General features: G+C 48.7%; 1 protein-coding gene across 1 annotated transcript in view; it reads left to right on the top strand.

Annotated features, from left to right (window-relative positions):
* SETBP1 (SET binding protein 1) overlaps window positions 1–20,554 on the top strand; it is a 436,393-nt gene that overhangs the window by 65,822 nt on the left and 350,017 nt on the right. The gene's annotated exons all lie outside the window — the stretch shown is intronic.

The raw sequence follows: 20,554 nt of genomic DNA, 5'->3' as shown, positions 1-20,554 counted from the left end.
TCCAGGAGGATTGGCTACATCAGGGGTGTGTGGCCTAATAGGCAAAGGAGGTCCTGCTAGAATTCCTTACAGGGCTCTTCTCACAGGGCCTGCTTTCAGCTCCAGGAGGATTGGCTACATCGGGTGTGTGGCCTAATATGCAAAGGAGCTCCTGCTACAAAAAAGCCCCCCCCTCTCTCTACAACTTCACTAATATCTGGAACCTATGTTTTGACCAGCATAGGGGAGTGAAGTCTTTGTGGAAAAGTGAGGTTGGGTGATGTATTACTCTTAGGCAAGGGTAGCCAAACTGTGGCTCGGGAGCTACGTGTGGCTCTTTCGCACATCTTGTATGAATCTCCGAGCCCCTACTGCCTCATTGGTTGGCTTGTTAATGGGGAACCAACAGTTTGGTGTAGTGGTTAAGTGTGTGATCTCTTCTCTGGGAGAACCGGGTTTGATCCCCCACTCCTCCACTTGCACCTGCTGGAATGGCCTTGGGTCAGCCATAGCTCTGGCAGAGGTTGTCCTTGAAAGGGCAGCTGCTGTGAGAGCCCTCTCAGCCCCACCCGCCTCACAGGGTGCCTTTTGTGGGGGAGGGAGATAAAGGAGATTGTGAGCCGCTCTGAGACTCTGAGTGGAGGCGGAATATAAATCCAATGTCGTCGTCGTCTTCTTAAATCACTTCTCCAAGCCAAACCCAGTCGATGGCTCGGAGAACACATTTCAAGTTGCTTTCTTTCCACCTCCCTCGATTTATTTGCTATCCTTCTTTCGTTCCTCCCTCCCTGTCTTGCAGCTCTCAAACATCTGACGTTTATTCTGTGTTTACTCTTAAGTTAAGCCGGTTTGGCCACCCCTGGTCTAAGGTTTTAGGGGTGGTTTTACCCAGACGTTGCTGAAGTTAGAAGCCATTTAGGGTGCTTTCGCTAATGAAACTAATTTCACAAAGCTGCATCTAGTTATGTGCTGGTCAGCTTTAAACAAGTGATAAAACCTTAGCTTGACCCAAAGGATTTCCTGGTGTCTTTGCCAACATAACTCAAGTGGATAACCTTGCGGTACAGTAGTTTGCTGAAACTGTTGGTGCTCAAACTTTCACTCTCTGGTGTGATTCATGCTGTTTCTCAGGAAGCGAAAACTGTTGCGTCTAGTTTCGCGGTGCTGAATCTATATGCGGAAACAAACAATGACAAACGGAGCATTCTGTGCCATGGGAAAAGAAGAGAAGCGAGTGTAATGTTTATTGTTACGATGGGTACTTTTTGTCGCACAAGGCCACAACAAATGGAGTGTTTGTATGGAAGCACTGGCCGTGTGCGAGGAGTTAGTTGTACAAATTGGGGGAGTCTCTGCATTACTACTAGATGGATAATGTTTGGAACAGAGTCTATGGTGGGTTCGTAGGGAAGACTTCCTTTAACATTCTCTACAACCAATACTCCCTCTAAGCCGGGGTGTGGGGGGCAAACTTGCTTAATGTAAGAGCCACATAGAAGATATTGGATTTATATCCCGCCCTCCACTCCGAAGAGTCTCGGAGCGGCTCACAATCTCCTTTCCCTTCCTCCCCTACAACAGACACCCTGTGAGGTAGATGAAGATATTGGATTTATATCCCGCCCTCCACTCCGAAGAGTCTCAGAGCGGCTCACAATCTCCTTTACCTTCCTCCCCCACAACAGACACCCTGTGAGGTAGATGAAGATATTGGATTTATATCCCACCCTCCACTCCGAAGAGTCTCAGAGCGGCTCACAATCTCCTTTACCTTCCTCCCCCACAACAGACACCCTGTGAAGTAGATGAAGATATTGGATTTATATCCCGCCCTCCACTCCGAAGAGTCTCAGAGCGGCTCACAATCTCATTTCCCTTCCTCCCCCACAATAGACACCCTGTGAGGTAGATGAAGATATTGGATTTATATCCCACCCTCCACTCTGAAGAGTCTCAGAGTGGCTCACAATCTCCTTTCCCTTCCTCCCCCACAACAGACACCCTGTGAGGTAGATGAAGATATTGGATTTATATCCCACCCTCCACTCCGAAGAGTCTCAGAGCGGCTCACAATCTCCTTTCCCTTCCTCCCTCACAACAGACACCCTGTGAGGTGGGTGGGGCTGGAGAGGGCTCTCACAGCAGCTGCCCTTTCAAGGACAACCTCTGCTAGAGCTATGGCTGACCCAAGGCCATTCCAGCAGCTGCAAGTGGAGGAGTGGGGAATCAAACCCGGTTCTCCCAGATAAGTTCACTCAGAATCTCAGAGTCTCAGAGCAGCTTACAATCTCCTTTCCCTTCCTCCCCCACAACAGACACCCTGCGAGGTAGATGAAGATATTGGATTTATATCCCGCCCTCCACTTTCCCTTTCTCCCCACAACAGACACCCTGTGAGATAGGTGGGGCTGAGAGAGCTCTCCCAGAAGCTGCCCTTTCAAGGACAACCTCTGTCAGAGCTATGGCTAACCCAAGGCCATTCCAGCAGCTGCTAGTGAAGGAGTGGGGAATCAAACCCGGTTCTCCCAGATAAGAGTCCGCTCAATTAACCGCTATACCAAACTGGCTTTCAGGTAACGGCTTAGTTGCTGTAGAATGAATATCCTGAGCATAGAAACTGGTATGAACTCGTCACAGTGGGCTTCTAGATGTGAACCATGGTTTTTCAGTAAGGGGTTTTGGGCGAACCTCTCTGTGTGCATGTGTGTTTTTGTGTACACAGACACATCGGCTGTGTTTGTGTGTATGCGTGCACGTGTGTGTGTGTGTGTTTATTGGGTCAGCAAGTTACTCGATTCCTTAGCCAAAAAGTACAATTCCGTTGAACCAGATAAATTAGGGGCAAAATCTGTAAAAATGTTGTTTTCAGTCTTCTGCAGTTTTGTGGTTGGTGAATTCCTCAGTCTTAATGAGGTGGGTTGCCCTGTAGTGTATCTCATGCCACACTTCCTCTTACTTATATTTTTTTACATTGTAGTGTATATACCAGGGGTGGCGAAACTTGCTTAACCTAAGAGCCACATAGAATAAAACATCAGATGTTGGAGAGCTGCAAGACATAAACATCGGATGTTTGAGAGAAGGAAGGAAGGAAGGAAGGAAGGAAGGAAGGAAGGAAGGAAGGAAGGAAGGAAGGAAGGAAGGAAGGAAGGAAGGAAGGAAGGAAGATATATGGGAGGGAGAGGTAGAAAGGAAGCAACTTTAAATGTATTCTACAAGCTGGCTTGGAGAAGTGAATTAAAGAGACCAACACCGTCTCCAAGCTGGCTGATGGGGCAGCAGGGGGCTTCAAAAGCACACAATATGTGCGAAAGAGCCAGTTGTGGCTCCCACGCCACAGTTTGGCCACCCCTGGTATACGCTAATGGTACTGGGGCCGTTTGTACCCCCTCCCCAATTATATTGGATGAGAAAGTGTAATGAGTGTCAAGGGTGAAGTTGCCAAATATGTGTGTGTGTGTGTGTATGTTCAGAAATTTGTTATATTGCCTTGTTGACGCCTTTGTTGCCGTTCTGCTCCTTTGCTGCCAAAGGGAAATAGCTAATAATTATTTTCTTGGCACCTGGTTGCATGCCCGGTGCAACCCCCAGGGTTTTCTTTCTTTCTTTGAGGTACTTTGAGGTCTACTCCGTCCGCACGCTGGATTAGTAAAGTACACGTTTTGTTTGGGCAACGGTTTTAATTGGATAAGTTTGCATTGTGCGTTAATAGCTGCCTCGATCTCTTAGGAGGAAAAGCAGGGATGGGAAAACATCTCGGCGCAAAATTAAATCTTACCACCTTAGACCCCCGCACGCTTTACCGCATGTTGATACCTGATGAGAGCTTACGTCTTCCTTACCTTTCGGCAGGACGATACAGGGAAACAGTCTACCGTTGGCTGCGGTTGTCATCCAAGGGTGGGTTGGCTGTCAGTAAGGGCTGGATTGAACAGCGTGAAAGGAGTTTGGCAGTGAATCAGATGCATTTTTTTTTTAATTTTTGAGGTAGCGGCAGTGCCTGCTATGCAGTCACCACTCAGTTGCCCTAAAGCTGTAAAGGGATTTGGCTCAAAATACCTTCTCCCCCACATACAGTCTCTTCCCAAATGCGTGAATCACGCCTTGAATTCTGCAGGAGCTCACAGGCGTGCAGCTCCTGAACGTTTCTGAGGGTTCCCCCTCCACCTCCCCACCTACCTCGTCCATTGAACAGAAGGTGCAGCTGCATAACAATCCCTGGATTAGGAGAGCGGGCAGCCAGCCAGCCACCAGGGGCTTTGCCACACCCCCAGCAGCCCTCATTAACCCCTGGAGAAGCCCACACCACCCTTTCTCCACTTCTTATGTGATTTTGGGTAGTGGGTGGCTTGCTGGCCTTTTGACTCTGGGGGGGTGACCGACCAAGGAGAGCCCCAGGTGAGCGAGGCCTGCTTGGGCTGGCTAGAGATCCAAGCAGGCCTCGATTGCCTGGGTCTTTTTTTTCCTTGCATTGGGTGCTTATGCCTTGGAGGGTCGCATATGGCAGGGGTGGCCAACGGTAGCTCTCCAGATGTTTTTTGCCTACAACTCCCACCATCCCCAGCCAGCACGGCCAATGGCTGGGGCTGATGGGAGTTGTAGGCAAAAAAACGTCTGGAGAGCTACCGTTGGTCACCCCTGGCATATGGTAATGAGTTGTGCTAATGAGCTTCACCACCTATTTTTCTACAAAATGCATGAATCATCCGCTGAAGCTCTGCTCTGCGTATCTTCTTCACGGAGGTGTTCCGGAGTATTGCCCATGAATTAGAGAAGGGCCTACACTTGGAGACTCTCGAGGCTGAGAATAAATCCAGATGTTCCTTGCGTAGAGGCTGCTGAAAAGGACATCCGGGGCACGGATTTCTGGTTGTGAGGAATGCCTCCGTGCCAGGGTGAGGTTGGGCAATGCAGCCATTACTGTGTCCTTCGTGGAGCACAGCATTGTGGAGGAACTTCGAATCATAGAATCACAGAATCTTAGAGCTGGAAATGAGCTTCCGGGTCATCTGGTCCAACCCCCTGCACAATGCAGGAAACTCACAAAGACCTCCCCCTAAATTCACAGGACTTTCATTGCTGTCAGATGGTCATCTAGCCTCTGTTTCAAAACCCCCCCAAAGCAGTAAAGCCCTCCAGCTCTTAAGGAAACCTATTCTACTGAGCAAGCAGCTCAACAAAAATAAGATCCATTCCATTCACTGTCCTCTGTGGGAGTAGGCCAGAGATACCTGCTGTGTGGGCCTTGTGCCCAGGTGTGTGGATGGAAGACTCAAGGTAGCAACTGATATAGAATCATATAATTATAGTTGGAAGGGACCTCCAAGGTCATCTAGTCCAACCCCCTGCACAACGCAGGAAACTCACAAAGACCTCCCCCTAAATTCACAGGATCTTCATTGCTGTCAGATGGCCATCTACCCTCTCTTTAAAAACCTCCAAGGAAGGAGAGCCCACCACCTCCCGAGGAAGCCTGTTCCACTGAGGAACCGCTCTAACGATCATGAATTTCTTCATAATGTTGAGCCGGAGGTGCGTGGATAAAGATCTGGAGCAGAGGTCCATCAGTGGCTCTTAGAAGAAGAATTGCAGATTTATACCCCGCCCTTCTCCCTGAATCAGAGACTCAGAGCAGCTTACAATCTCCTTTATCTTCCTCCCCCACAACAGACACCCTGTGAGGTGGGTGGGGCTGAGAGGGTTCTCACAGCAGCTGCCCTTTCAAGGGCAACTCCTGCAATAGCTATGGCTAACCCAAGGTCATTCCAGCAGCTGCAAGTGGAGGAGTGGGGGATCAAACCCGGTTCTCCCAGATAAGAGTCCACACACTTAACCACTACACCAAAAAGTCACATAGAATAAACATCAGATGTTTGAGAGCTGCAAGACAGGAACATGAGATGTTGGAAGGAAGGAAGGAAGAAGAAGATATTGGATTTATACTCCGCCCTCCACTCCGAAGAGTCTCAGAGCAGCTCACAATCTCCTTTACTTTCCTCCCCCACAACAGACACCCTGTGAGGTGGGTGGGGCTGAGAGACCTCTCGCAACAGCTGCCCTTTCAAGGACAACCTCTGCCAGAGCTATGGCTGACCCAAGGCCATTCCAGCAGGTGCAAGTGGAGGAGTGGGTAATCAAACCCGGTTCTCCCAGATAAGAGTCCGCTCACAACCACTACACCAAACTGGCTCTCCTTCCTTCAAACTGAAGGAAGGAAGGGGAGAGAGAGGTGGAAAGAGAGCAATTTTAACTTAAAAATGCATTCTCCAAGCTGCTGGCTGACTTGGTTTGGAGAAGTGATTTAAAGAGAGAAACGCCTTTTCCAACCTGGGCAACGGGGGGGGGGGGGGGGCGGCTTCGAGAGCCACACAAGATGTGTGAAAGAGCCACATGTGGCTGCCGAACCTTGTCGTAGGTTCACCCTCCAAAGCATCTATTTTCTCCAGGGCAACTGATCTCTGTTGTCTAGAGAGGAGCTGTAGTTCAGGAGGATCCCTAGGTCCCACCTCGAGACTGGTATCCCTACAGACTATACCAGGGGCGCCCAGCTTGCTTAACATTAGAGCCACATAGAATAAATATCAGATGTTTGAGAGCTGCAAGACATGACCTTCAAATGTATGTAGGCAGGTAGGTAGGAAGGACAGCAAATAGATGAGGGTTAGGGAGGAGATGGAAAGAAAGCAACTTTAACTTTAAATGTCTTCTCCAAGCGGCTGGCTTGGCTTGGAAAAGTGATTTAAGGAGACAAGTGCTTTCTCCAAGGTGGCGGGGGCTTCAAGAGCCGCACAATATGTGTGAAAGAGCAACATGTGGCTCCCGAGCCACAGTTTGGCAACCCCTGTACTGTATTGCCCCATGCTATGAGGGCTTGCATGTTGTTTCAGCTCCATTTACCGTGGGAGCACATTCAGCCGGGGCTGCAGGAACTGCACCGGCTGGCAATAGTATACCGGATTGCTTACAAAGTGCTGGTTATTACCTTTAAAGCCCTTTATGGCCTAGGACCTGCCTACCTTAGGGACCATCTCTCCCCACATGTTCCTCAGAGTGTACTTAGATTGGGATCACAAAATCTCCTAGTAAAGGAGGCCAAATTAAAAACCACCAGAGACAGGGCCTTCTCGATTGCGGCCCCTCTGCTGGTGGAATCAATTGCCAGAGGAAGCGAGGGCCTTGCAGAACCTCGCGCGGTTCCGCAGGTCCTGCAAGACTGCTCTCTTCCGGCTGGCGTTTAACTGACACGGCGGCTGTCTCTCAGGGAATTCGAAGAAAGGCCGTCGACGCTGAAATAGCACTAAAATTAATATTCTGTTTTAACGGTTGAATGCGTCATTTTTAGTATTTATTGATTTTTTAAACTGTTGTGATTTTATGCTGTAAGCCGCCCTGAGCCTGTTTTGGCGGGGAGGGCGGGATATAAATCAGTCAAATAAATAAACAAATAACTGGACGCTCTTCCTCACAGGAGGTGGTGGCGGCCACAAGCATAGCCACCTTCAAGAGGGGTTTAGATAAAAATATGGAGCAGAGGTCCATCAGTGGTTATTAGCCACAGTGTGTGTGTGTGTGTGTGTATATATATAAAAAAAATTTGCCACTGTGTGACACAGAGTGTTGGACTGGATGGGCCATTGGCCTGATCTAACATGGCTTCTCTTATGTTCCTTTCTCTAGAAAACGGAGAGGGAGAAAAGTCCTATCTTTGACATGTTAACTCAACCCACTCCCTTGAGTGAGAGTGGAACAGGCTAGCTTTTCCTTTGAATTCCTTTCTGTGTCACAGCGAGCCCTGTAGAGTATTTTTATCCACCGTCTTCCCCTGCGTTTCCTGGTTTATTGAGAACTCCGCGTCCTGCGCCTTTAAACAAAGCCGCCAGTCTCTTCGAAACCTGACAAAACAGAATGTCCCTCACACACTGCTTTGTGTGTTTATGAGACGCGAGCCGCTTGGGTCAGGAAGTAATTGGAACTGGTTTAAGGGCAGATGAGGGCAGAGAGCAAAACTCCTTCTTCTGACAGCCTGCAGGGCTGAGGCCGCTTCAACCACCGACGCCCTTTTGCAGGAAGGAGGGAAATGGAGTTAGTGGGAGAAGAGGGGAGGTTTTTATAGCTTTTTCAGGTTGCAAGACAGGCCTGGGCATGGTGTTGACCCTCCAAGGCAAACTGGCCTGCCGGGTGTTTGACACCATCCCTAACCGTTCCAAACAAAGAATCATAGAATCATAGCAGGAGTCAGGTCGCACCTTTAAGACCAACGAAGTTTTATTCAGAACATAAAGGAGAGCCAGTTTGGTGTAGTGGTGAAGGGCGCGGACTCTTATCTGGGAGAACCGGGTTTGATTCCCCACTCCTCCGCTTGCAGCTGCCGGAATGGCCTTGGGTCAGCCATAGCTCTGGCAGAGGTTGTCCTTGGAAGGGCAGCTGCTGTGAGAGCCCTCTCCAGCCCCACCCACCTCACAGGGTGTCTGTTGTGGGGGAGGAAGATGATAGATGATAGATGAATTTATTGTCATTGTTCTCAACAAAAAGAGAGCAACGAAATGAGGTGCTCTTCCACAAACATACCAACACATCAAACACACATATTCATAAAGATATGGGAGATTGTACGCTGCTCTGAGTCTCTGAATCAGAGAGAAGGGCGGGGTATAAATCTGCAATTCTTCTTCTTCTTCTTCCTCGCTTTCATGTGGTAAAAGCACACTTCTTCAGACGAGGGAATAAGGTACACTGGGCTGAAATCAGCCCACTGTACCTTATTCCCTCGTCTGAAGAAGTGTGCTTTTAGCACACGAAAGCTTACGCTCTGAATAAAGCTTTGTTGGTCTTAGAGGTGTGACTTGACTCCTGCTTTGTTCAACTGCTTCAGACCAACACGGCTGCCCGCTTGGATCTATCTACACAGAATCATAGAGTTGGAAGGGACCTCCAGGGTCATCTAGTCCAACCCCCTTCACAATGCAGGAAACTCACAAAGACCTCCCCCTAAATTCACAGGATCTTCATTGCTGTCAGATGGCCATCTAGCCTCTGTTTAAAAACCTCCAAGGAGGAAGAAGATATTGGATTTATATCCCGCCCTCCACTTTGAAGAGTCTCAGAGCGGCTCACAATCTCACAACCTCCCCCCCCCCCGCCCACAACAGACACCCTGTGAGGTGGGTGGGGCTGAGAGGGCTGTCACAGCAGCTGCCCTTTCAAGGACAACCTCTGCCAGAGCTATGGCTGACCCAAGGCCATTCCAGCAGCTGCAAGTAGAAGACTGGGGAAGAAGAGGACCGTAGATTTATACCCACCCTTCTCTCTGAATCAGAGTCTCAGAGTGGCTCAAAATCTTCTATATTTTCTTCCCCCCAAAACAGACACCCTGTGAGGTGGGTGGGGCTGAGAGGGCTCTCATAGCAGCTGCCCTTTCAAGGACAACCTCTGCCAGAGCTATGGCTGACCCATGGCCATTCCAGCAGGTGCAAGTGGAAGAGTGGGGAATCAAACCCGGTTCTCCCAGATAAGAGTCCACACACTTAACCACTACACCAAACTGGCTCTCCAGGAGAGCCCACACCTCCTGAGGAAGCCTGTTCCACCGAGGAACCGCTCGAACGGTCAGGAAGTTCTTCCTAATGTTGAGCCGGAAACTCTTTTGATTTAATTTCAACCCAAAAGCCGACGTTTTCAGAAGTGGTTGGGGGGCTACCTAGACTCACTAGGTGCCTTCTGATGTCGGGCAGACTCCAGGCAATTATCACCACTGCCTGCTGATGTTTAGCTGGGCTTAAGTTGGCAGTGGGCTTAAGTTGGTCAGTGGGCTTAAGTTGGCAGCTAAGTGGAGTTGAAGAGCCAGTTCAGTTTAGTGGTTCAGTGTTCGGACTCTTATCTGGGAGAATTGTGTTTGATTCCCCACTCCTCCCTTTACAGCTGCTGGAATGGCCTTGGGTCAGCCATAGCTCTTGCAAGAGTTGTCCTTGAAAGGGCAGCTGCTGGGAGAGCCCTCACAGGGTGTCTGTTGTGCGGGGAGAAGGTACAGGAGATTGTAAGCTGCTCTGAGTCTCTGATTCAGAGAGAAGGTTGGGGTATAAATCTGCAGTTTTCTTCTTCTTGGTGGTGGTGGTAGAGACCGTCATCACTATAGAACATTTGGTTTCCATAGAGTTTTGGGGGCAAGTGCTAGAGCACCTGCCACCGCATTATGCCAGCGTTGCCAGATCACGTTGGAAGTGACAACACCGTATAGCAACAGGGATCCCTGTCTCTCCCCCACTCCTCCATACACACTAGGCACCTGCCTCCCCTCCCCTCATTTCTTGCCATTTGCCAGGCCAGTCCTTATGAAGTAGGCTGAATGAAAGACTGTGGCTGCATTGGGGAGGGACGGTGGCTCAGTGGTAGAGCATCTGCTTGGGAAGCAGAAGGTCCCAGGTTCAATCCCTGGCATCTCCAAAAAAGGGTCCAGGCAAATAGGTGTGAAAAACCTCAGCTTGAGACCCTGGAGAGCCGCTGCCAGTCTGAGAAGACAATACTGACTTTGATAGACCAAGGGTCTGATTCAGTATAAGGCAGCTTCATATGTTCATATGTTCATTCTCAGACTGTTGGATATTGAGTTACTATAACGCTATAGCAGGAGTCTCCGGTCATCTGTGGTGGGTTCAGCCACAAGTCTTGGAAATCATAGTGCAGGGGTCCTCAAACTACGGCCCGTGGGCCAGATGCGGCCCTCTGAGGACGTTTATGCGGCCCGCCGGGTAATGGCAAAATCAGACCAGAAGTGACGTTTGACCTAAACTCGCGTTAGCAACGCACACTTCTGGCACTGGGCTGAGGCAGCAGAGACAGAGTGTGAGGTGATACCGAGGTGAGGTGAGTTCCCAGGCCAGGGTGTGTGGTGTGGGGAAGGGAGAGAGATGCAGAAGACGGAGAACTGACGGCCCGCGGCCTTGTACAGTAATGGCAGTCTGGCCCTCCAACAGTCTGAGGGACAGTGAACTGGCCCCCTATTTAAAAAGTTTGAGGACCCCTGTCATAGTGTTTGTGTGTGGGGGGGAGGGGTTGAACCCGGATTGTTTCCTTCCTATTCTAACATTGTAGCTGTTGTACCATACTGGGTGTCAGCACTGGTTTCTCTCATATGTATTTCTGTGAACCCCATAATGGGGTCCGGTGGAAGGTGAACCTCTGAATCTTAGTGCCTTAGCCTTTGTGCCATTGAAGGCCGCAAAAGGAATTGATTGATGGACTCGATGGACCACTGGTCTGATCCAGCAGGACTTTTCTTATGTTCTAATTAAGGCCTCAGCAGCTATCCCCTGTTGCTGGCTGTCCACAGTGTGTGAGACAGGATGCTGGACTAGATGGACCACTGGTCTGATCCAGCAGGGTTCTTCTGATGTTCTTATGAAGGCCTCAGCTTCTCTGCCCTGTTGTTGGCCCTCCAGAGGAACTGGTTGGCCACTGTGTGAGACAGCGGGTGGACTAGTTGGACCACTGGTCTGATCCAACAGGGCTCTTCTGATGTTCTTATGAAGCCTTCAGCTTCTCTGCCCTGCTGTTGACTCTCCAGAAGAACTGGTTAGCCACTGTTTGACACAGCATGCTCGACTAGATGGACCACTGGTCTAATCCAGCAGGGCTCTTCTGATGTTCTTATGAAGGCCTCAGCCTCTCTGCCCTGTTGTTGGCCCTCTAGAGGAACTGGTTGGCCACTATGAGAGACAGGATGCTGGACTAGATGGACCACTGGTCTGATCCAGCAGGGCTCTTCTGATGTTCTAATGAAGGCCTCAGCCTCTGTGCCCTGTTGTTGGACCTCCAGAGGAACTGGTTGGCCACTGTGTGAGACAGGATATTAGACTAGATGGACCACTGGTCTGATCCAGCAGGGCTCTTCTGATGTTTTTAAGGCATTTTGCAGCTTAGATAAAGCAACTCTGTCACCCAGAATCCCTCAGGCCCTCTACTTTGCTTGTCCAGGGAGCTCCCCCAGTTATTACCAGTATGGCTTGATTTTCCTTTCTAGCCATGTGTGATATGTGACCTGGTTGGTTTGTGTGAGCCGTTTAGAATCGTTTGCATTGTTGCTCCTTTAGCATTGGAATCTGCTTTCTGTTCATTGCGTGTTGCGGTCAGAATGTGATGTGGGTTAATCCTTGCATGGATGATTCAGCCTTTGGAACAATGGTGTTGGATTCAATCGTCGTAGTGCTGTGATTTTGGCCGCTCAGCATTAGAATTCCGGGAATGGGCTACTTTGGTGCTTGCATTTCCCACTTGGCTTCCATCTGGGTCTTTGGATTCCTGAGCCCCGTGGTGCAGAGTGGTAAAGCTGCAGTACTGCAGTCCTAAGCTCTGCTCACGACCAGAGTTCGATCCCGGCAGAAGCTGGGTTCAGGTAGCTGGCTCGAGGTTGACTCAGTCTTCCATCCTTCCGAGGTTGGTCAAATGAGTACCCAGCTTGTTGGGGGGAAAGTGTAGATGGCTGGTGAAGGCAATCGCAAACCACCCCGTAAAAAGTCTGCCATGAAAACATTGTGAAAGCAATGTCACCCCAGATTTGGAAACGACTGGTGCTTGCACAGGAGACTACCTTTACCTTTTTAGAGGCTAAAACTCCTAGGTTTCTTTCACTTACCATTTTAAACCAGGTTATCTGTAAGGTTTTGCCCAAGTTCAATCCCAAGGCCCCTTAGGTTGGTTCAAAACAAGCTTTTAATGATAAGGCTTGAAGCAAAACTTTAATGGTATGCATTGGCAAGACCAAGTTTTGCCAGACTGAATTACAGATAGCAAAATAACAGCTCCCCTCTTTCCTGCGCCCATCAAAAGTCTTTTGAATTAATAAAATTCCACGGCTTTTTTTGTAGCAGGAACTCCTTTGCCTATTAGACCACACACCCCTGATGTAGCCAATCCTCCAAGAGCTTACAGAGCTCTTCGTCCAGGGCCTACTGTAAGCTCCAGGAACATTGGCTCCGTCAGGGGTGTGTGGCCTAATAGGCAAAGGAGTTCCTGCTACAAAACTACCCCTGATAAAGTCCATTCTCAGTCCTCAGTGTTACTTCCTGTCAAAGCCACATTCCAAGTATTCTTTTCCTTTCAGTTGGTTCAGATCAGTGTTACCCAGGGAGACCAGATTAGAGTTGTCTCCCTGCAGTCCGTTTCCACACGCAGGCCTGGAACACCCCACTTCACACAAAATGCCTAGTGAAAAATCAATGGATGTTAGTATTCGTGATTAACATTGCAATATGGGCTTAGTAAATCACGATGGCTGAGATACATTAAGATAATAGTAAACCGTTAATCAATAAGGCAAGGGTAATAATACCAGCAATACAAATGGCAGTGAGACACCGAAGCCATAACTGTCAGGGACTATCCATTGTTGGCCTGGTTCTTCTGAGTTCTGCGATACAGGGACTGGGTTTTCATACAGCATTAATGAGCCCATCTCTGAAGCTCTGAAGACTTTAATCTCATTAATGAGCCATCTCTGAAGCTCCGTGGGCATTTCAAGCCACGACATGGACCTGCCTACCTGAAGGACCGTCTCTCCCCACATGTTCCCCAGAGAGTACTGAGATTGGGAACCCAAAATCTTCTCGTTATCCCTGGGCCAAAAGAAGCCCGCCTAAAATCTACTAGGGACAGGACCTTCTCTGTTATGGCCCCTTCATGGTGGAACCAGCTGCCAGAAGAGGTGAGGGCCCTGCGGGACCTTACTCAGTTCCGCAGGGCCTGTAAGACAACCCTCTTCTGGCTGGCTTACACCTAACTGACATAGGAAATTAAATGTAGCTCTACCTGCCGCAATGCTTAAATGTTTTAAATGTTTAAATATCTTAAATACCTAACTTAAAATTTTATGTTTGATTTATCTGTTGTAAGCCGCCCTGAGCCACCTTGGTGGGAAGGGCGGGATATAAATCAAAAATAAATAAAATAAATAAAACATTCCCCCCCCCCAACTCTTTTTCACCACACAGTCTTCCTCGCTTCCCCCCCCCCCGAACGTTTTAAGTGCTATAGTGCTAAAGCATTATAGTCTCTCAGTGCTTCCGCTGGCAGGGGAGACACCTTGAATCACTGAAGTACTATATCCGTTTAGCGCTATAGCGCTCAACTAAGAATGTTCCGGGGGGGGGCAGGGGAAAATGGCATTTTAGGAAGTGCTACCGACATTTTAATTGGGGAGGGATGGTGGCTCAGTGGTAGAGCATCTGCTTGGTAAGCAGAAGGTCCCAGGTTCAATCCCCGGCATCTCCAACTTAAAAAGGGTCCAGGCAAGTAGGCGTGAAAAACCTCAGCTTGAGACCCCGGAGAGCCCCTGCCAGTTTGAGTAGACAATACTGACTTCGATGGACCGAGGGTCTGATTCAGTATAACAAAGCAGGAGTCAAGTTGCACCTTTAAGACCAACCAAGTTCTATTTAGAACGTAAGCTTTTGTGTGCTGTCTAAGCACGCTTCATCAGACGAGGGGATCAGGTATTGTGGGCTGAAATACAAGCAGTTTGTTGATTCAGTATGGCCTTTTGGTCTGGATAGCCATAAAAGGTAATAAAGCCCTCTGCCAATTGGCGTTTCTGTAAATCTAGGTGAATCACAAAAGGACGTGTTTTTCCTAATTGTAGTCCCTCTAATTTACTTAACAGCATCAATCTATACATTATAAACTTCATTCTAGTCTGCCACTAGAAAGCATACAAGAATACATAAAATGAAAATGGGTTAAGTATATGTAATGAGATAAATAGCCAATATCCCTTATTTGAGTATGTCAATATAAAACATTATTCTGATACACGGTTATAAATGGAATACTGCGGATGTATAGCTATACTCACTGAGAGTGGGTTTAGCATATGTAATGAGATAAAAAAACCCAATATCCCTGTTCAGTCCTGGGGAGGCGTTTGTTCCAAGTTTCATGATAATTTGTAATTCAGCCATTTCTCTCTCCATTCTGTCCTTGAAGTTCCTTTGCAGTAAAACAAGCTACCTTGAGGTCACCCATTGAATGCTCTGGAAGGTTAAAGTGTTCTCCCACAGGTTTCTCAGTTCTTTCATTCCTAATGTCAGATTTGTGTCCATTTATCCTTTGATTCAGTATGAGGCAGCGTCGTACGTTCATATGTTCAGACAGCGTGCCACAACAATTCAGAAGCACAACAAAGTGGTGAAAACCGGGAAAGGCGTTTTCCCGCTAAAAAGGCCCAGCCCCACTTTGCTAACAGGACTCGACGCGGCGTTGAGTAGGCAGGTAAACAAAACCCATTCGCCAGCTGCTGAAACGGTTGCGTCTGAACTGACACCAAAAAACCTACTAGCAACTTGTTCCTAAAACGGATTACAAAGGCTAGTCGGAAAGCAGCCTTAGTAGAGGCCCTCAAGGCGAAATGGTCGCACCTGAGGCACCCGGACTGAGAGGCCTCCACTCCCTTCAAGAATCAACAGCCACATCAGTAGTGGAAGGTGGCGCTGGTGGAGGATCTGTCGTAGACATTGGCAGTGTGTCCAGGGCTTTTTTTGTAGCGGGAACTCCTTTGCATATTAGGCCAACCCCCCTCCCTCCCGCCTCAGCGATGTAGCCAGTCCTCATGGAGCTTACAGTAGGCCCTGTACTAAGAGCCCTGTATGCTCTTTGAGGATTGGTAACATAGCCGCTTCATTTCCCTCTTGTACAGTAACCTCCTTTTCCATTCTTTCATCCTCAGAAGTACACTTATTCCCATGTTGGTCTGTTGCATGTACTTTTCCTTCATTAGCCATCTGGATTAAGGCGTTACGTTGAGAGATCCCTGGGTGTTTTTTTTTTTTTTCCTTTTTAAAGGATGAGACTTATGCGGTCTTCACTTCGGAACTTTTATTTTTTCTAAAAGGCTGTTTTACAATCTGAGTTCTTAAGCCATCCCTTTTCCCGGTGGCGCAGACGTTAAGTTGGATCCAGCTAGATTTTCAGCTGAGAAAAAAAGGAATGGCTTGAAGGGTCTCCTTTGACTACTGAAAAGACTGGGACCCCTGTGGTCGAAAGTCATGCTGGATGGGGGCTGTGGTATTGAGGGGAATTGGGCAGGATTGAGAAAAGAAGTTAGCTTTTTATTTTATTTTGGCAGATTTATATTCCGCTCTTTCCCAAGCGGACTCAGGGCTGATTCTCTCTCTCGGCTTGGCTTCGCGAACGAAGATTTAAGAAGGGTGCAATAGTCCACGTCTGCTGCAGGCTCGCTGGTGGCTGACAAGACCAATGTGGGACAGGCAGGTCCGGCCACAGTGGCTGCAGGGAAAAGTCTGATTTAGGGTTGGTGCTGTAGCAGTGCGATTCTTCCTCAGTCTCCTTTTGTCCTCAAGACCAGCTATGCGTGCGTTCTCAAAGGAAGAGACAGCCTGGTGGATGGTGTGCCTCCATGCTTTGCGATCTGAGGCTAGGTCAGACCACTGGTGATGGTTGATGCGACAGGTGCCAAGGGATTTCTTCAAGGAGTCCTTGTACCTCTTCTTTGGTGCCCCTCTATTTCGATGGCCGGTGGAGAGTTCGCCATACAGGGCAATCTTGGGAAGGCGGTGGTTTTCCATCCTAGAAATATGCCCTGCCCAGCGCAGCTGCGTCTTCAGCAGCAGTGCCTCGATGCTTGTAACCTCCGCCCTCTTGAGGACTTCAGTGTTGGTCACAAAGTCACTCCAGTGGATGTTGAGGATGGTGTGAAGGCAGCGCTGATGAAAGCGCTCGAGGAGTCGCAGGTGATGACGGTATAAAACCCATCCAAGTAAAACCAATCAATCAAACAAACAAACACAACAGCTAGAGATCTAACCCTCCCCACAACCTCTTAAAGAGCAATGAAATCTTGCTTGGCTGCCGTCTTGTCTACTTAAAAAACACCCTGGAACGCTTGTGGCCAGTGTTCTCTCTACGCTGAGTTAGTATGAGCCAGCTCACAGTATTTTTAGCTTCTGGCTCACACATTTTTGTCTCAACTCAAGAAAAATGGCCCCGGAGCAAGCTAATTTCTGCAGTAGCCCACAAACAACTTTAATGCCTGTCGCTCACAAAATAGGATTTTTGCTCACCAGACTCCACAGCTTAGAGGGAGTATGGCTTGTGGTTGCTTTCTTTTATGGCTGGGTGTCATAAACCTCTTTGAAAGCCCGCATTTACGATGGGAACGCAGACCTGTATCTCCAGGAGCTGGGGCTCGACCTGCCATGGGAAATCCCACCCCCCTCCCCTGTGCTTTATGGGTACCCTCAGCTCCATCCTATTGTTTGTGCTGCAGCAGGTATGTAATTTCCTGGCACACAACAACCTGTGAACCGTGGGGTCCAGACTGCAAATGAGACTCTTGTCAAAGCAAGAAGGGAGGGATGTGAGATGGGGGCATGTTAATAGAGGGAGGTCAGGGTAAAGCCCAAAACTAGAGAGGGTGTAATTATTAGGCTGTGACAGGGGTGTCAAAATTATTTGTTATGAGGGTTGAATCTCACAGAAATGAGACCTTGCCAGGTGGGGCCATGTGTGTCAAAAATGTAATGCCAGGTAGCAGAGATACAAATTTTATAAAAGACACAAACACACGATTTTTTTTTTTAAAAAAAACTTAAAACGTGATTAAAACATTAACACTTGTTCTTAAAGGAGCTTGCTTTGTATTACTCCCATGGGATCCAGGGAACTGGGCAAAGGAAGCTGTGGCTCTTTCCTTCCTTCCTCCTGGAAGCAGGATATGGAGAAGCCTCAGCCAATACAAGGAAGAGAGGCTTGGCTCAGTAGCTCTGCTGTGCGATTGAGAGAGCCTGGCAAAGCAAGCTCTTCTCCCTCCCCCCCCCCCAAAAAAAAACCTGGCAAAGCAAGCTTTGATGCAGAAGGAAGCAAGAGAGAGGAAGAAGGAAGCAGATGACAGTGAGAGGCTCACAGGCCTGATAGGAGCCCTCCGGGGGCCTGATCTGTCCCTCACGCCCCATGTTTGACACCCCTGCGTAGGGTCTTCAAGGCAAGAGATGTACAGGGGTGGTTTGCCATTGCCTTCTTCTCTGTAGAAACTCTGGACTTCCATGGTGGTCTCCCATCCAAGTCCTAACTGGGGTGTTTCTGCTTAGCTTCTGAAATCTTACAAGATTGGGCAAGACGGGGCTATCCAGGTCGGGGGGGGGGGCAGGGCTTTTTTGTAGCAGGAACTTTTTTGCATATTAGGCCACCCCCCTCTGATGTAGCCAATCCTCCTGGAGCTTCCAGTAGCCCCTGTGAGAAGAGCCCTGTAAGGAATTCTAGCAGGACCTCCTATGCCTATTAGGCCACCCACTCCTGATGTAGCCAATCCTCCTGGAGCTTCCAGCAGGCCCTGTGAGAAGAGCCCTGTAAGGAATTCTAGCAGGACCTCCTATGCCTATTAGGCCACCCACTCCTGATGTAGCCAGTCCTCCTGGAGCTTACAGTAGGCCCTGTGAGAAGAGCCCTGTAAGGAATTCTAGCAGGACCTCCTTTGCCCATTAGGCCACACCCTCCTGATGTAGCCAATCCTCCTGGAGCTTACAGCAGGCCCTGTGAGAAGAGCCCTGTAAGGAATTCTAGCAGGACCTCCTTTGCCTATTAGGCCACACACCCCTGACGTAGCCAGTCCTCCTGGAGCTTACAGCAGGCCCTGTGAGAAGAGCCCTGTAAGGAATTCTAGCAGGACCTCCTTTGCCTATTAGGCCACACACCCCTGACGTAGCCAGTCCTCCTGGAGCTTACAGCAGGCCCTGTGAGAAGAGCCCTGTAAGGAATTCTAGCAGGACCTCCTTTGCCTATTAGGCCACCCCCCTCTGATGTAGCCAATCCTAGAGCTTACAGTAGGCTCTGTACTAAGAGCCCTATAAGCTCTTGCAGGATTGGCTCCACCAGAGGGGTGTGTACTAATATGTAAAGGAGTTCCTTCTAGAAAAAAAGCCGGGGGGGGGGGACTCCCTTTAGGATTGCGCCGTAAAACTCCTATATGGACACAAAGAATTCAGCAATAAAAATGTAAGGCAAGTGCCGCTAATTAGGAAGGCTGTGCCTTGGAGGGGGGGGGTAATAAAATCACAGAGTTGAAAGGGATCAAAAGAGACCACCTGTTATAATTTTATTAGGATTCAGAAGAGGTTTTCCCCATTCAAGAACACACACAGACTTGGGGGATGGGGGAGGAGAGAATCAATATCATTGTTAGCACAACTAAGTACAACCAGCCGCAAACATTCTATCTATAGGAGTTCAAGTCGTATGAGGAAAGGTTGAACGAGCAGGGGATGTGGAGAGGAGAGGAGAGGAGGCGGCTGAGAGGTGATAGGATCACCATCTTCAAGGACTTGAAGGGCTGTCCTATAGAGGATGGTGTGGAATTGTTTTCTGTGGCCCCGGAAGGTAGGACCAGAACCAGTGGGTTGAAATTAAATCAAAAGAGTTTCCGGCTCAACATTAGGAAGAACTTCCTTCTATCTAAAAAACTTCACAGTAAACATACCAGCGTGGATCCGACCATCTGTGCTCAGAAGGTACACTGGTTTTCCTGTAGATAGATCCAAGCGGACAACCGTGTTGGTCTGAAGCAGTAGAACAAAGTAGGAGTCAAGTGGCGCCTTTAAGACCAACAAAATTTTATTCAGAATTGTAAGCTTTCGTGTGCTCTAAGCATACTTCATCAGACGAGGAATCAGGTACAGGGAGCAGAGCTACGTATAGCTGGTAGGCAGTGGCTTAGAATTTTGCATTCTGAACCTCTGCCTACCTGCTCTTCGTCTCTGTCTCTCTGGCCAGTTCCGCACTAGACCTTTAATCCTGGTTCAGCCTTGTCCCCAAACTGATTTTCTACACTAGAATCACAGAATCATAAATGAAATTGCTGAGCAGTTGGGTTAGAACGGATTAAAAGGAAGTCCTTCTTCACCCAAAGGTGATTAACACGTGGGATTCACTGCCGCAGGAGATGGTGGCGGCGGCTACAAGCATAGCCAGCTTCAAGAGGGGGTTGGATAAAAAAACATGGAGCAGAGGTCCATCAGTGGCTATTAGCCACAGCGTATTGTTGGAACTGTCTGGGGCAGTGATACTCTGTATTCTTGGTGCTTGGGGGGGGGAAGGGTAAAGTGGAAGGGCTTCTTGCCGCAATTGTGAACCTCCTGATGGCACTTGGGTTTCTTTGTTTCTTTGTTTTTCTTTTTTGGCCACTGTGTGACACAGAGTGTTGGACTGGATGGGCCATTGGCCTAATCCAACAGGGCTTTTCTTATGTTCTTATGTGTTCACAGAGTGTTGGATTGGATGGGCCATTGGCCTGATCCAACATGGCTTCTCTTATGTTCTTATGTGACACAGAGTGTTGGACTGGATGGGCCATTGGCCTGATCCAACATGGCTTCTCTTATGTTCTTATGTGACACAGAGTGTTGGACTGGATGGGCCATTGGCCTGATCCAACATGGCTTCTCTTATGTGATTCAGAGTGTTGGACTGGATGGGGCATTGGCCTGATCCAACGTGGCTTCTCTTATGTTCATAGAGTTGGTTTCTGTGATTCCATCTCTGTCTGTCTGTCTGTCTCTCTCTCTGTCTTTCTCTGTCT

The sequence above is a fragment of the Heteronotia binoei genome, chromosome 4, assembly GCF_032191835.1.
Source record: "Heteronotia binoei isolate CCM8104 ecotype False Entrance Well chromosome 4, APGP_CSIRO_Hbin_v1, whole genome shotgun sequence".
Lineage (NCBI taxonomy): Eukaryota > Metazoa > Chordata > Lepidosauria > Squamata > Gekkonidae > Heteronotia > Heteronotia binoei.
Note: the sequence above shows the minus strand (reverse complement) of the source record. Positions and strands in the feature narration are given on the sequence as shown.